Source organism: Nycticebus coucang, chromosome 18 (genome assembly GCF_027406575.1).
Source record: "Nycticebus coucang isolate mNycCou1 chromosome 18, mNycCou1.pri, whole genome shotgun sequence".
NCBI classification, from domain to species: Eukaryota; Metazoa; Chordata; class Mammalia; order Primates; family Lorisidae; genus Nycticebus; species Nycticebus coucang.
The window spans coordinates 48,168,950-48,181,947 of NC_069797.1; the positions used below are offsets into that span (position 1 = coordinate 48,168,950).

A 12,998-nucleotide genomic window follows, 5' to 3' on the forward strand; every position below is an offset into this window, starting at 1 on the left:
TGTGCAAGCAGGTTGTACACTCGGGTCTCCGGGTTCCACAGACATTCTGTGACTCCTCTAGATGCTAAAATGCTATCTCTGTAAATAGTCTATGCTTTGTAATTATGAGAGAATTAATGAAGCCCTTAAATTTAAATCTAAGATTTTTTAGGAAATAAATATAGCACAACATATATGACCAGAGTGATAATCACAGACCATTAAACAGTGGCCCACAGTCTGTATCCTCTCTTAATAAAAAGCACTAGTGGAAATATTAGATTTATGAATACAAATTTAAAAATATAGAAGTTTCAAAATGAAGTCAATTTCTGATCAATTGTCTGACCTCAGTACTTTCAAGTTTATTAAGAAAACATTTATTGGGTGGCACCTGTGGCTCAGTCGGTAGGGCGCCGGCCCCATATACCGAGGGTGGCGGGTTCAGGCCCGGCCCCGGCCAAACTGCAACCAAAAAATAGCCGGGCGTTGTGGCGAGCGCCTGTAGTCCCAGCTACTCGGGAGGCTGAGGCAAGAGAATCGCTTAAGCCCAGGAGTTGGAGGTTGCTGTGAGCTGTGTGAGGCCACGGCACTCTACCGAGGGCCATAAAGTGAGACTCTGTCTCTACAAAAAAAAAAAAAAAAAAAAAAAAAAAGAAAACATTTATTTCATGTCCTAGAAAACTATGGAAGAGGATATTTTAGCAGTTACCATATTTTGCTGTGTATAATGAGCTGATTTTGCCCAAATTTTTGAGAGAAAAATAGGGATGCACATTATACCTAGGTAATACGAATTCCATATCTACATAAATGTTTTTCATTCTTTTATTTGTGCTTATGTGTTAAAAGTATACCATATTTTAGAATAAATCCTAAAATTCCTTTATTGCACAAAAAGCTAGTGCCAAAATATAAGCAAATAAAAATCTAAATTAAAAAATTAAAATGAAGGATTTTTGTACTGAAAGTTTGGGCCAAAAACATGGTTATGAATTGTGTGTGGGCAAAATATGGTAATTCCATATCAGAAAAACTACACCAGCAATAGGCTCCAATTTGTTTGGGCATAACCTTGTCTTCTCTATTGGATCTCTTTTTCTGTCTTCCCCTTCTATTTTGTACTTCCTCCTGCCCTCCATCTCTACCACTAACATCTCTTAGTATCCTGTCTCAACTGTTTCCACTTATTTTGGGAGGAGGTAAGTATCCTTAATTATAGAACAGTATGCAGACATTTGTATTCTGCCTTTTGTAAGTTTCGCCTGTACCCATTCTAAGATGCACCATAGGTGTGGCCCCACCCATTACCTTCCCTCCACCCTAACCTCCCCCCTCCCTTCCCCTTCCTTGGCCCTTTCCCCATAGTCTCGTGTTATAGTTGGGTTATAGCCTTCATGTGAAAGCTATAATTTAGCTTCATAGTAGGGCTGAGTACATTGGATAATTTTTCTTCCATTCCTGAGATACTTTGCTAAGAAGAGTATGTTCAGCTCCATCCATGTAAATATGAAAGAGGTAAAGTCTCCATCTTTCTTTAAGGCTGCATAGTATTCCATGGTATACATGTACCACAATTTGCTAGTTCATTCGTGGGTCGATGGGCACTTGGGCAACGTGCCATGAAGGCTACATTGAATAGTTTGATAAGAATATTTCAGATAGTATAAGAAACCAGCACATTGTACCCCTTGATTGCACTAATATACACAGCTATGAGTTAACAATAAAAAAATAACAAGTATAGAAAAAAAATTATAGAACAGTATGCTTCAACAGAAATAATGCACTTTATTCCTAGGTAATAGTTTATAAGACCAACTATAAGTTGATGACTCAGAAATCCATGTCCTCAGACCAAATCTCCTGCCTAGATTCCACTGCCCATGGGACATTCCACCTAGAAATTCCACAGATACTTCCAATTGAACACACTCAAATCTAAACTTGCCCAAAGAACGGTTCCTTTCCTCTATTATTCCTTATATACTTTTGACAAGTTTGTTCTGGATACCAACAAAACTCTGGAAATAGTAGCTGCGTTATTCCTCACCTCTCCCTCAATCCTTTTGCCTGGCACTTTCCCAAATCTTGTCAATTCATTTGCTTTTTTATATTTCTCAAATCTGGCCCACTGGTTTTTATCCCATGTATTGTTTCCTTAAAAGGATTAGGCATCATTGTATAACATTATCATCCAACCTTCTGACGCATTCCTTTTCTAGACCCTTTTACAAGGGTGTCCAATGTGCAGTCTACAAGCCACATATGAATTATATGAGGACTGTTTTGTTTATTTGGGGTGCTGGATTTTGCAAAAAGTACACACAAAACTTTTTTTCTCATCAGATTTTGTTGATGTTTGTGTATTTAATATGTAGCATAAGACAACTCTTTTTTTTTCAAATATGTGGCAAAGAAGAAGAAAAAAATGGACACCCCTGCTAGTACTATATCACCTCCAGTGATTTTTCTAAACTATATATTTAATTATAGAATTCCTTCAGTTAAATGTTCCTCATTTACAAAAACGGGGTAGAAAATGCATACAGAGGTCATCCAGGTAAATAGTTTAAAGTCAAGCAGACTTTGGCCACCCCAGAAGCATGGATTTTATCTAAAGTGGACAGTAATTACTCAGTTCTAGCCATTTTCAAAGTATGGAAAGTGGGCCCAGTGTAACCAGATGGTCGGATTATTTCAAGAGAAGCCAGAAATTCATGAAGTCTGTCGATTTTTAAATGATGGGAAAGAATAATTTTTTAGATGTGTTTAGTCTAAAATATAAAATTAAAGCTCTTTGGCATGCTAACAAGGACTTCTATGATCCAGTATACCTCTTCCTGTTTCCTCTTTCACTGCCATCTTCACAAATTATTTTTCAGGGAAACAATATCATGTGCTGATACCAGAGAGTTCCAGACAATTCCGTTTCCTTGAGCAACCCCATGCCTTCCAGCTGCCTGTTAAACATCTGCATATTCTTCATACTCAGATAGAACTACTTCTCAGCCACCTGAATATTTACCACTCCATAATTTGTGCTATCTTTGTATTTTTTGTAATGACACTTGCAATCCTGTGATTGCAATTATACTTTTTTTTTTTTTTCCCCCTATTTTCCCTTGTGAGCACTTTGGAGAGAGAAGTTGGGTCTCATTGTTTTTTGTGTCTCTAGCATTTTGCACAGTTCCTGACACATTATAGGCACTCAATGAATGTTGAATAAATGAATTGCTGAATGAATAATGTAAATGTTTTCTTGGCCTTGTTTAGAAAGGAAGGATTTTGGAAAAGACTCAGAAGAAAAAAATTGGATCTCAAGTATTGTTGTATTAATCAGAGTTCTACCAGGGGACAGAAACCATATTAATGATTAGAGCAAGTATAAAATTATTAACTACGTAAGAAAAAAGATAAAAAGAGAATGCTGAGGTAGCACCGTGCAACATTGTCAGGGAGCAGCCACCATTCACAGGGCTGCAGAATCAAAAGAAAATGATTGGAAGTGTTAAAACTTAGCAGCTTGGAGGAGGAAAGGTTCAACAGAGTGAAACTCAGACAACTGAGGAGAAGGTTTTGAAGAGTTGATGCTCGAGCCTCTGAATCGGACCCAGATCTCTGAGGAGGAGGGTCCCAGCTGAAGTTAGTTCACCTGGGAACTTTCAGGAAATGCCCAAACTTTCAGGAAAAAAATCCTTCATTTTAATCTTTTAAGTTGGAGTTTTATTTGCTTATATTAGGTGCTAAGGAGACTTAGTGCTATAAGATTTAGAGAAATTTTAATCTGGATTAAAATGTCGTTTTGCAAAGAATTGTTGCTGCCATAATGAAGAACAAGGGTTAAGTGGTGATTCTAGAAATAGGGGGAAAAGAAGAAGGAGTGGTTCCTTTTGTTTCTTACAGCTTTAGAGTTTCCCTCTAGTGCTTCTTACTTTCTTTCTTTCTTTTTTTTTTTTTTATTAAGTCATATATACACAAATCATGAATACATTTATGCATTTGTGGGATTCAATGTGCTGGTTATTTGTACAAATTGGAGTGCTTACATCCTACTAATTAATATAGCTTTCACCTCATTTACTTAATCACAGTATTAAGACATTTGTGTTCAATACATGATAGACTTGACTTGTACCCTTGCAATATGCTCCATAGGTGTGGTCCTACCATGAACCCTCCCTCTATGGAACCACCCTCCTCCCTTCTACTACCTCTTTCGGACAAAGCAAAATATGTGACCAACTGGCAGAGGAAAAATGTTTTACAGTTACCATCTATAGCAACAAATACCCAAACAGAGAAAGGTGAGTTTGAAATTGAGAAAAGGTAACTGCTGTACAGTCTTAAAAAGATAGTAAGAAAGACGGAAATGAAGAAAGTATTGCTCAAGAAATAACTGCCTAGACGTGAGTCAAACTTGATTTTGTTATCTTATGTAGTCAATTATTTCCATATTATTGGAATATTTTTCCTTTCCCTGTTGATTATAAGTGTTATGCTTCTCAAATGCCAAATTTGCATATGTTCATACATCTTCTGGGCCCTTTCTTTTGTACCAGTGATATATATGTCTGCTTCTGAATCAGTATCATTACTGTTGAAGCTACTATGTCTAATAAACATGTGTTGACAACTGAGGATAGAGGAGAAATCTCTCTTATTTGTTCTTTATTACAAAAGTGTTTTGACTTTTCTTGCGTGCTTATTCTTTAACATTTAATTTTTAACTAGTTTGTCACTTTTTTTTTTTTTTTTTTTGGTAGAGACAGAGTTTCACTTTATCGCCCTCGGTAGAGTGCCGTGGCATCACACAGCTCACAGCAACCTCCAACTCCTGGGCTTAAGCGATTCTCTTGCCTCAGCCTCCCGAGTAGCTGGGACTACAGGCGCCCGCCACAACGCCCGGCTATTTTTTGGTTGCAGTTCAGCCGGGGCCGGGTTTGAACCCACCATCCTCGGTATATGGGGCCGGCGCCTTACCAACTGAGCAACAGGCGCCGCCCAGTTTGTCACGTTTTATGAAAAATTCTACTGGGATTTGAATGGAGATTGCAATTGATTTACTGGTTACTTTTGTGGAAAAATATATTTATAATAGTAAATTTCCCCAAGTACAAACACTGCAAATTTTCTATTTACACAAATCTCCTTGTTTGCCCTTTAATAGAGTATTAGAATTTTTTCCATAAATTTCTTTTCCATCTCTTGTTGTGTTTCTTCCTAGATATTTGATCTTTTTTCAATGTTTTGATGGGTGGTGGTTTTGCAAAGAGATATTATTATTTTATTACCTTTTAAAAGCTTAATTATTGCTGCTGTCTAGTAAAACTATTTTCTATATTGATCTTATATCCAGCCACCTTGCTTACTTGCAATCCTCTGTACAATTGCCCCTTCCATTTCTAGTTTCCTAAATCTTTAAATGTCTTTCTGGGATTTCTCACATATTCACCTGTCCCTTTATGTTTTCACATATGATTATGGATGCATTTGTTTCTTTTTTATGTTTTCCTGTAATTTTAATAGATACTTTATGAAAGCAAAGGTAAGATTTTAATTGTCAATAGAATTCTAAAATCTTTCTTTGCACCTTTCTCCAATATTGCTTTGTCTTATCTCTTATGGTAGTCTCTAAGGCTTCAGAGGTAAGTATTTCTGTGTTATCATCCTTACAGTGCCCACTTTGTAAAATAATCTCTTAAAAATGTTTTAAGACAATGAATGAGTCAATTGACCAATTAGGGGACACTGAAGCCACTGATCAGAGTAAATGTCCAGAGAAGTTGTTTTATTTAAGAATAGAGACCAAATAACCATCCTTTTCTTGGGGTTGCGCTACTGTCCAGTGAATGCATAGTGAGAGCAGTAATGCTAACACCTACATAACACGCTCACATCAACTGGCGTTTTGCTTTATATTGATTCAATTTTTGGAAAAAAGAAAAATCTCTTTTTCTTGATTAAAAAAAAGAAGAAGAAAGCCCAAATAACACTGATTAGGTAATATAGGACTCTATTATTGGGTCTCTTTCACACAAAAAAATAAATATGAAATTGATCTTTATGAGGAACTTGATGTGAACAATTTTATTATAATAAGAAAATGTTATTATGTTCAGGTTAAGTTACCATCTCTAAAATCAGTGATAACTCTGAAAAAATATACATGTTGAGAATTAAATTAGTAGCTACGGAAGTCTTCTAGTTTATTACATACAGATTATACCAGTTTATGCGCTTGGCTTTTATATAAAATCAATGCAACTTTTCTAGTTTTTTGTTCTCTGGCATAAGTAGGTTAGTTATTTTAACTATTTATTATAATGGCATAGTTTAAGAACTCCCATGGGCCTCTGAAATGTGTCAAATAAGGTCAGCAGTCTTAACAATTGGAAAGTGCAGTGCCTCAAGGGAGAACCCGAGGTATTTGTAGAAAGCATAGTAATGGGACTGCTTATCATAAAATCAATAAAAGAGATAGGTTGCTTACCATCCTCATGAGAGTTTTAGCCCATGAAGAAAACAAATTTTTTTATGTTTTGAAACCCTTAAGCAAAGTAGCATACATCCAGCTTGAAGCAAATAAATTCTTCCATGATATGAAGGTACAAATTTGTCCTTTTCAGTGGAACAATTCAGCTTTTCTTGATAAGAATATGACTTTAGAAAGTAAGATCCACCTGAAAGAGTTGCAAGATTTATAATTTGTATTTGTCAAGTGGATTTAGTTTTCTACTGAGGACATGTTGTGTGTGTGTATGGATATATATATATATGTATGTATATATATTTACACACGAGTATAAACTTAGTGCGTATCTGTGTGTGTTACTTGAAGATTAAGTCTAAAACTCAGCATTTCCTTAAGGAACATACTTATTGTACATAAATATGTATATTTGTGTATATTTAAATAACAGCAAAAGTATCTATTATGTGTAATTATACAGCTAGCATTACGAAATATGATCTTTTCTGTCAAGAAATGCAAAGGATAATAGTGAGAAAAGCATGAACTAATTATAGGATAGTATATTATAACTACCATTCAAGTAATTTTTTATAAAGTCCTTTTTATATTCCTGAGCAGAGATATAAACCTTTTTTTAGGGCTCATGAAGTAATTCATCCATAAGGAGATATTACTTAAGCTTTACTTCAAAGTGGAATTCCTGTAAGGACATGCTAAAAAAGAAAACATCCAGACAGATGATGAAGAAGTGGAAAAATGTAAGGTATGTCCAATTTTATCAGGATTAGACTATTGTTTGGGGGGTTAAGGTAGAACTGAGAGGAGTTGGATTGTGTTAAATAATGATAATTTTAGTGTCAATGAATAAGAAATTGGACTTTGTATAATAAGCAAATGGCAGCTATTGACATTTTCCTGTTTTCTTGTTTTATATAAAAAGTTGTATTTTGTAAGTAACTATCTTGAGCCAGTATACAGGCTGATAAAAAGGCAGAGAAAATAGGAGTGGCTGCCAGTTGAGAAGCATGATGTTGACCAGGTGCAAGTTTCTAAAGCTGGACAGTGGATGTGGGACCATGAGAGAAATAATAGGCTGTCAGCCTATGAGAATGCATGAAGCTAGTGAGCTCTGAAGCTTCAAATTGATGATAGTAAGCCTCAACCAATCCTCAGGCTGATTTTGATAAACATACAAACTGTCTCAAGCAGGGATTTAAAAAAATATATTGCCAACATAAAAATCGAGAAAATTCAATGCATTTTATGAATATGATTTTCTGACTTCTCTTGGGGAGGGGGATAAGATTGAAGTTCTAGGACTTATATCCTCTATGAAACAATTAGCTACAGTTGAATTTCATGGCCTCATTTTAGACAGAGGATAAAAGATCAGATCTGAGTGTTTCTCAACCGTGGCTGCATGTAAGAAACATCCTAGGCTATTTGAAAACGTGGATCTCTGAGTCATACCCCTGAATAATTAAGTGGGATCTCTAGGGATGGGACTGAAGGATCCACATTTTTAAAGCTTCTTATAACCTCCTCTTCCATGAACATAGAACCCCCCTCCCCCCAGATATAATATACAAAACAAAGTACAAGTCTCTAAAAGGTGATGAGCAAGAGGCAGAGAGGCTAGGGAGTTTGGGACCCAAGAAGCAGCACAGTGATAAGTTCCCTGGATTTTCATGTTGCTTCACATTATCCAAGAATTAGAGCTAATGACAATGGCAGTCTGCAAATGCCAACAGGCACATAGACAAAAAGCCCCAATAAAACCCTTCTTTCTCAAGCCTAAGGATCAGGAAAACAGTAACCTATCAAGATAGTAAGCTTTTAGGTAGTGACTGGTCTACCCAACCAACATAGTCTGATGTGGGTGTGTCCCTTCCTTCACCCCCATCAGCAAAAGGCTAAGGGGAAACCTACATTTTCACCTTTGTAAGACTATGATGAGGCAGCCCAATAATACTGTTGGGAAGATGTCAGAGAAGGAACAAGCCTAGAGCAGGAACTTTTGCCCCTGTGAGATGGTAACAAATTCACATTAACTCAGACAGTATCGATGAAGAACTTGTATGGGAACCTGGACTTCTACCTCACCTTGGAAGATGCTCCTCATCTTCTCCACTGGGATATTGTGAGTGAAACCCTTGTGCAGACACAGAATATTTCCCTGCCTGAAGAGTGTCATAGAGAGTCAGCTAAACCCGATGATGTAATTAGGATCTAGAGTCTACTAACATAATATAAAAATATAAAGATTTCAGAAAAAAATTACTTATATCCCAAACCCAAAGACCTCAAAATAAATGTCTAAAAACATGAGCAAATTGAGTTTAAAAAACATTATCCAACTCTCCTATGTAAGAATCAGTAAGAATATAAAACTGAGCAGCACCATCAATCAACAGGATATAATAGAAATGCAATCAGTGTAACCTGGCTTATTGTACCCTCAATGAATCCCCAACAATAAAAAAAAAAGAAAGAAACATCAGATTTGACATCTTTCTCTAGAGTCCAAGGAATTTTTACCAAGACAGATCTTCTCTGGATTAAAACATACCATAATGCATTTCTAAATTGAAAATCTCACAACACTTGCAAACTAAATAACATGCATGTAAATCATCCACAGGGCAAGAAGAAAGGCTCAAGAAAGAGGAACTGAATGAAAACATAGAACAGAATGAAAACAATAGTAAAATATAACAGAATTGGTGAGACATGTCTAAAGCAGTGCTGAGAGGGAAATTTATATCAATTAATACAAATTAGAAAAGAGGAAGCATTTCAAATCAAGTAAGTACTTACCTCAATAACTTAGAAAAAGAACAAAAGAAAGGCAAAAATGAACTATCATGACATATCCAATAAGTAATGATAATTAGAACATCCCTATAACTATTAAGAAATTGAATTCATAATTTAAAAATTCACAAAAAAGACATCTCCAGGCCCAGATAATTTCACCAGACAATTCCACAAATTAAAGAAAAAAAACAAACAAGTTTTCCATAAACTCTTTTATAAAAATATAGTATATAAGTGATAGCTATGCAGATACAGATAGCTACAATAGAAAGATAAAACTTACCTTTATATATGGATATATAAGTAGATATATTAAATTTTATAGATAAAATATCGATAGATAGAAATGGATAATGACGAACGTACTATTTTAAGTTAGTTGTGTAAAGGCTTTTAATGATAGAATGGCAGATGAGCTTGCAGATTGTTTGGGAGGTGACCTTGAAACAAGGTGGCTGCCTAGAGCATCCACTACTTGGTGGAATCAAATTGTTTAATCTGTTTAAATTTAAATAATTTCAAATTCTTTATCTATAGATCTGAAAGAATACTAGGATTAATAGTAACTTTTTATGCCATTACTGTGATGATTGAATGAGCTAAGGAATAGACCATTTATCACAATGCCTGGAATATAAGCAACACTCAGGAGCTGCTCAGGCCCTGGCTCGCTAGTTGGCAGAAGGCAGCGGCATTCAGGAGCAGGGTTTGGAATGAGATCAGAAGGAAGCACTTGCTTATGCAATAGGTAGCAGTGAGGAAAGCTAGCACCACAAAAATGGCAGGTGTTTGATAAGTGTATTTCATTAAATTTCCACAAATTTCTCTATATTAAATATTATCATGCTTATTTTATAGGTGAAGAATCTGAGGATAAGTGATGTTTCTTAAGGCATCACTATGTTTGTAGTTGATAGGAGACTGATTTCTTTTTCTTTTTCTTTGGCCCCTGGCTAGAGTGCCATGGTGTCATCCTAGCGGTTAGCAACCTCAGACTCCTAGGCTCAAGCCATCCTCCTGCCTCAGACTCCCAAGTAGCTGGGAGGACAGGCACTCATCACAAAGCCTGGTTAACTATCTTTTCTTTTTTTCTTTTCTTTTCTTCCCTATACTTTTCTTTTCTTTCTTTCTCTCTTCCTCCTCTTCCTTCCTTCCTTCTTTCTTTCCTTTCTTCCTTCTTTAATTTTTTTTTTTTTGAGACAGAATCTCACTTTGTCAACCTTGGTAGAGTGCTGTGGCATCACAGCTCACAGCAACCTCCAGTTCTTGGGCTTAGGCAATTCTCTTGCCTGAGCCTTCTGAGTAGCTGGGACTACAGGCACCTGCCTGGCTATTTTTTTGTTGCGGTTGGCCAGGGCTGGGTTCGAACCCGCCACCCTTCGTAAATGGGGCTGGTGCCCTACTCACTGAGCCACAGGTGCCACCCTTCCTTCCTTCCTTCCTTTTTTCTTCTCTCTCGTTCTTTCTTTTTTTTCTTTTTCTTTTTTTTTTTTAGTAGAGATGTATTTTTCTATTTTTAGTTGAAAAATTTGCTCAGGTTGGTCTTGAACTTCTGAGATCAAGAGACCCTCTCACCTCTACCTTGGCCTCTTAGAGAGCTGCAATTACAGTGGTGAGTTGCCACACCTGGCCAGGTGACTGAATTTGAGTTTGCATTCTCTGATTCTCAAGTCCATACTTTTGATGCTGCACTTGGATTATTCAGGAGAAAGGTATAGGTTCCCTGCCAAAGAACATGTTCTGGGTATGTTTTATCCTATAGGTGTTCAAGTAGAGAAAGTGGAGGCCAGCTACTTCCACACACTACCAGTCTGAAAGAGTTATCCTAGTGCTAGAAATATAATTGAGATTATAATTAGCATCTTGGGAGAAGTAGAATTTTATGTTGGAAGTATTTTTTATGGAGATTTTGTATAAATTCAGTGATGAGTTTATGGAAGACCTAAATACTATGTATCACAAAATAAGGAAAAGAGAATTAGCATTTACTCTCTGTTCTCTTGGAATTCAATATGTACCATTAATAAGGTCCTTACCTACATGTATGTTTACAGGCTAGAAACTGGTTAGATTTGCTGATGAGTTCTACTAAAACTGGGATTTTACTTTATTACTTTCACGTCCTTAGTACATAATTCCTTACACATATAAGAACAGCAACTATTATTGGTTGAACAAGTGGACAAAAGCACTATAACACTGTCATACGAATCTAGTAAAATAAAGCTTGTGAAAGGGCTTTGTGAACTTCAGAATAGCTATGAAGAGTCAGCAAACTATATCCCAATGAGACACACTGCCTGTTTTAGTAAATAGTTTTATTAGAGTACAATCTCAGCTATTTATCCCTTTCCATGTAGGTTATAGCTACTTTCACATTACAATGTTGAGTGCCGAGTAGCAAAAGAGACCACGTGGGCCATAACATTGATACATGGCTCTTTATAAAAACAGTGTGTCATCACCTGTGTTACATGCCAGCCTTATAGGGGCAATGTATTTGGTGATTTTGTTCTCAGATGTGGGAAAACAGAGAAACTGGGAATAACTGCTTCAATAGTCTGAGCAGAAGATAATGATAGCTTACTTTCATCATAACTGACTGAAAGGGGGTGTGGGTATTTTTATTCACTTAAATATTTATTCAGTACCTACAGTGTTCTAATCAAGTATTCCAGGCAGTCAACACGTTTATTCAATATTTATGAAATACCTACTGTGTTCAAGCACCATTCCTGGTTTTTAGAGCCTGTATTCATTTCAGTAAGGAGAAATTAATACATACAGGGAGAATTACCAAAAGTAGGTGACAGACTGGATATAGGGGATAAAGTTACTGTGAGAGTCAAACCCTCCTTAACCATTTCTATCATATCACATAGCAGGTTAAAATGTACTGAATAGCATTTATTTACCTGCCTGCCTCTTTCTATTTGGTGGCAAGCTCCCTGAGGACACAGTTCACTTGCATATTTGTCTTTATTGCGCCAACTCTCAGACAATACCTGGAAAATATTTATTAAAATAAAATGAATGGTTGGGAAACTAGAGAGGCAAATTCATCTTAGCATGGAAGATTATGAGGTTCACTCGGGATATGTTGTTTGAAGCTGTAATATAATACATCCAAGTCAAAATGCCCTCTGGACAAGCGTAGATGGAGAAGAGAGTATCGACTCTAATTAAGAGGCAGAGCCCATATTTTCTGCTTCCCAGATTACACTCAGTCTTTATCATGTGCATTAACCCAATGAGCGTCCCCGTCAGCATGGATGCTTACTTCTAAATGTCTTGGAAGCCGCACTGAATGCTCATTAGCATAAAAGGTATAACCATTAAAGTTGCATTATTTAGAGAGCACGGGGATTTATGAGGAATGGCTACAACTTCCCTAATCTTGCTTTTCTCTTTACAACCCAGACCTTCTGTCTTAATGGTTCTGTCAGCACCTTGAGTGGCTTTCCATTGCCTCTGACAGCAAAGGGAAACAACTGTCAGTGAGAGCCACTCCTGAGGAAAAATATTATTCGAAAAGCATATACACTTCAACACTAAAATCAACATTATCACAACATACAACTCTTTACAAGTAAGGCATTTTTTTTTTCAGCCCAGTCAAGTTTTGCTGAATATCAATAGGGTAATAGCTGCGGCAGGTTTTTTGCCAATTAACTTACATTTCTTCTGTTGAAATTCACACTGTTTTTCTTAATTAATCCTGACCTTT

General features: G+C 36.4%; 1 non-coding gene across 1 annotated transcript; it reads left to right on the top strand.

The window, feature by feature from the left end:
* Positions 1-5,794: 5,794 nt before the first annotated feature.
* Positions 5,795-5,920, top strand: LOC128571484 (U4atac minor spliceosomal RNA). Its single transcript, XR_008375890.1, has one exon. It is a non-coding gene; the product is annotated as a U4atac minor spliceosomal RNA (small nuclear RNA).
* Positions 5,921-12,998: the final 7,078 nt, after the last annotated feature.